This window comes from Bubalus bubalis, chromosome 18 (genome assembly GCF_019923935.1).
Source record: "Bubalus bubalis isolate 160015118507 breed Murrah chromosome 18, NDDB_SH_1, whole genome shotgun sequence".
NCBI classification, from domain to species: domain Eukaryota; kingdom Metazoa; phylum Chordata; class Mammalia; order Artiodactyla; family Bovidae; genus Bubalus; species Bubalus bubalis.
The window spans coordinates 49,956,856-49,961,582 of NC_059174.1; positions in this window are offsets into that span (position 1 = coordinate 49,956,856).

Genomic DNA, 4,727 nt, shown 5'->3' on the forward strand with positions numbered 1-4,727 from the left:
TCATCCCTACCAAGACGTGTTAAAGGAGTTTATTGAACTGGTTTGTCTGCGTGCAATGAAACCTAGTTTGAAGTGTTTGACAGGAAAGATTGCTGGTGCTACGAGAAACTGGTTTCTCGTTTCCGTTGCACCCAAGATGTCGTGTTGCTTTAAGAAAGAACGTGATGAAGCAATACGGACAAATCCGGTTTAAACGGCATTTGGAACGACTTGGCAACGATTTGGTGAGGGATACTTGACGTCCTTGTCGCGTCTCAAGGAAGACGATCAGCTGAACTATGAACGAGAATTGAAAGGATTTGAAAACGGCATGACTTCTACACCTGTTTTGTGTGTGCCTTTCCCCCTGTAGCTTCCCCATCCAGTTTGTGCTGACAAATTTAGTTATACGTCAGGAGGGACAGCCCCTGTGCAAAAGTACTCAATAGCAAGTAGATAGTTTTAACCTTGTTTAGTCAGGCAACACGTCTTAAGTAATGTTCTTTTCCTGTATTTTCTTGAGAAAATATAGCAGCTGATGGTGCTGTTTCAGCATATAGCAGCCCCCTCGCACTTCTGTCTGGAAAAGCTCTTGCCCCACTGGTTGCCAGGAAGGCTTTGGGTGGGGGAGCGGTCAGTCGGCCTTTGGACAGGTGTCCAGCATCCTCCCCCCGGCCCGCCGGCGTCTGAAATAAAGCAAACTTTCCTTCTTTCCACCAACCTGGCCAGTCTACTTGTTTGAGAGCGGAGCAGCCGCACCCACCACACTTCTTTGGGCAGCAGTGTGAGGTTTCAGGACGACATCCGCCTTCAAGGAGATGCAGTGGAAGCCCGTTTCATGTGCTAAGGACACAGACGTCTCACACCTTCTGGTCCTTTCCTGGGGTTCTGAGGCAACACACTGCTCATGTACACATCTTCCTTCCACATTAGAGTCAACAGACAGTCCCGTCAGCGCCCTCAGAGACGCCTGCACTCAAGGAGCTTCGGGAACTGTGTCTCCCGCCATCTGGAGTCTCTGCACGGCTTCTGATGGCCCCAACGCGCCCAAGGATTCGGGTGCAATGACACTACCCCTAGCAAGCTTTCTCAGCCCTCTCGAGACACAAGTACCCCCATATTTGATTCTCACACACACGTAGCTCATAGTCCCACGGTCCCGGGCCCCGGCTTCTCAGAGACTGCCTCCAGAGCTCCAAACACACTCGGCTTATTGAAAAAGGGATATGCCAGCAGCTGGCTTGGCTCCCCCCCCCCACTCCCCACTTCCTGGAGCCCTTTTTTTCGTCTGCAAACCACCAGATCTCAGCTCAGGCTTTGACACGCTCCCTCAAACTTCCACAGGGCTTTAAAATCTGCGGCTTTCCCTAGGTGCCTGTACCCTGTGCGGGGCCTCTCCTCACTACGAGAGCGGTGAACGACTTTCAGCTTCTGTCTGTAGTGACCGTGGCCTCTCTGCAGAGACGCTCAGGCACCCCTGCGAATTAAGTCGCAGCCACCGCCTGACCGAAAGCAAGGCGATATTCATTATGTTTTGCCGAGAGAGCCAGAACTGACTTCCTTATGGCAAGACCTCCTCCTGTGCTTGTCTAAGGCACCTTGTGTGGACTTATCTCGAGGGTAAGATGATGCTCTTTCTGCCAAATGAATCACCCTACCAAGACGTGTTAAAGGAGTTTATTGAACTGGTTTGTCTGCGTGCAGTGAAACCTAGTTTGAAGTGTTTGACAGGAAAGATTGCTGGTGCTACGAGAAACTGGTTTCTCGTTTCCGTTGCACCCAGATGTCGTGTTGCTTTAAGAAAGAACGTGATGAAGCAATACGGGCAAATCCGGTTTTAAACGGCATTTGGAACGACTTGGCAACGATTTGGTGAGGGATACTTGACGTCCTTGTCGCGTCTCAAGGAAGACGATCAGCTGAACTATGAACGAGAATTGAAAGGATTTGAAAACGGCATGACTTCTACACCTGTTTTGTGTGTGCGTTTCCCCCTGTAGCTTCCCCATCCAGTTTGTGCTGACAAATTTAGTTACACGTCAGGAGGGACAGCCCCTGTGCAAAAGTACTCAATAGCAAGTAGATAGTTTTAACCTTGTTTAGTCAGGCAACAAGTCTTAAGTAATGTTCTTTTCCTGTATTTTCTTGAGAAAATATAGCAGCTGACGGTGCTGTTTCAGCATATAGCAGCCCCTGCGCACTTCTGTCTGGAAAAGCTCTTGCCCCAGTGGTTGCCAGGAAGGCTTTGGTTGGGGGAGCGGTCAGTCGGCCTTTGGACAGGTGTCCAGCATCCTCCCCCCGGCCCGCCGGCGTCTGAAATAAAGCAAACTTTCCTTCTTTCCACCAACCTGGCCGGTCTACTTGTTTGAGAGCGGAGCAGCCGCACCCACCACACTTCTTTGGGCAGCAGTGTGAGGTTTCAGGACGACATCCGCCTTCAAGGAGATGCAGTGGAAGCCCGTTTCATGTGCTAAGGACACAGACGTCTCACACCTTCTGGTCCTTTCCTGGGGTTCTGAGGCAACACACTGCTCATGTACACATCTTCCTTCCACATTAGAGTCAACAGACAGTCCCGTCAGCGCCCTCAGAGACGCCTGCACTCAAGGAGCTTCGGGAACTGTGTCTCCCGCCATCTGGAGTCTCTGCACGGCTTCTGATGGCCACAACGCGCCCAAGGATTCGGGTGCAATGACACTACCCCTAGCAAGCTTTCTCAGCCCTCTCGAGATACAAGTACCCCCGTATTTGATTCTCACACACACGTAGCTCATAGTCCCACGGTCCCGGGCCCTGGCTTCTCAGAGACTGCCTTCAGAGCTCCAAACACACTCGGCTTATTGAAAAAGGGATATGCCAGCAGCTGGCTTGGCTCCCCACCCCACTCCTCACTTCCTGGAGCCCTTTTTTCGTCTGCAAACCACCAGATCTCAGCTCAGGCTTTGACACGCTCCCTCAAACTTCCACAGGGCTTTAAAATCTGCGGCTTTCCCTAGGTGCCTGTACCCTGTGCGGGGCCTCTCCTCACTACGAGAGCGGTGAACGACTTTCAGCTTCTGTCTGTAGTGACCGTGGCCTCTCTGCAGAGACGCTCAGGCACCCCTGCGAATTAAGTCGCAGCCACCGCCTGACCGAAAGCAAGGCGATATTCATTATGTTTTGCGAGAGAGCCAGAACGACTTCCTTATGGAAGACCTCCTCCTGTGTTGTCTAAGGCACCTTGTGTGGACTTATCTCGAGGGTAAGATGATGCTCTTTCTGCCAAATGAATCACCCTACCAAGACGTGGTTAAGGAGTTTATTGAACTGGTTTGTCTGCGTGCAGTGAAACCTAGTTTGAAGTGTTTGACAGGAAAGATTGCTGGTGCTACGAGAAACTGGTTTCTCGTTTCCGTTGCACCCAAGATGTCGTGTCGCTTTAAGAAAGAACGTGATGAAGCAATACGGACAAATCCGGTTTAAACGGCATTTGGAACGACTTGGCAACGATTTGGTGAGGGATACTTGACGTCCTTGTCGTGTCTCAAGGAAGACGATCAGCTGAACTATGAACAAGAATTGAAAGGACATGAATATGGCATCACCTCTACACCTGTTTTGTTTTTTTTGTTTCCCCCTATAGCTTCCCAATCCAGTTTATGTTGACAAATTTAGTTACATATTAGGAGGGACAGTCCCCATACAAAAATAGTCAATACCAAGTTGTTATTTTTACCCTAAATGTTTAACCTTCATTCTTTTCCAGTATTGTTTCAGAAAAATCTCCATTTGTAAATTCGAATTTGGCCCTTTTGAGAGTCTTCTGACTCAGCATTTTGAACACTTCCATTTTCTTGTGTTGGTAGAGCCTTGGAGTTTCTCCTTGCTCTTTTTTTTTTTTGCCTCTTAAATTCTTGTTTCTTTGCTGCACGCATAGCTTTCTCATATTGTTCTCGTGCCTTTTGGTTTGGTGTTTTCTTTTGCTTTGGAATGTTTCATAGAGTATATTCTCGTGCTGCAGTGCCCTTCTGGCAGAAGCCGTTCAGTGCTGCAATGTCCTTCAGACAAAGCCTCGTCAGGGGTACCTTGGTCTTCTGGCAAAGACGGCTCACCTTGTTCTAATGAGGACTGGTCAGCTTTTCTCAGCTGCTTGCTGACTCTTTCCTCTCCAGCTAAATAGAGATGGTTCCAGTGACCAGGGTGTTAGGGCAAGTGCACTGTTTGAAACCATCCACCCTGGCCAGGCACCAGAGTAACATTTTGCAGGAGTTGTTTTATGACAGGACCTTCTGGCAAGGAACACGGAACTACTAAGCCTCCACTTATTAGAAGAAGACGTTTGGGAGAGGTCCAAAGGAGACCCCACATATCCGACCACCTCCCAGAATCCTTCTCTCTGGCATCCATCTGGCCTGAAGTAGGCGTGCACCACCAGGAAGGACTCTGAATCAGAATGATTGGCTAAAGACAACCCGGAAACTAATCCCATCACCATAACACCCGTGACTGCTAGCCATGTAACAGAGCTGTTCTCCTGGGTTCCATTACCCTATGGCTCTCCACCCAGGTGCCCTTTCCCAAGAAAAATCTCTTGCTTTGTCAGCACATGTGTCTCCTCCAACAATTCATTTCTGAGTGTTAGACAAGAGCCCAGGTTCTGGTCCTGGAAGGGGTCCCCGCTCCTGCAACAAGGGTACAGATCTATGCACTGGGATTTGCCTGAGCTCATCTCACATGCTAGTAAAGTAATGCTCAAGATTCTCCAAGCC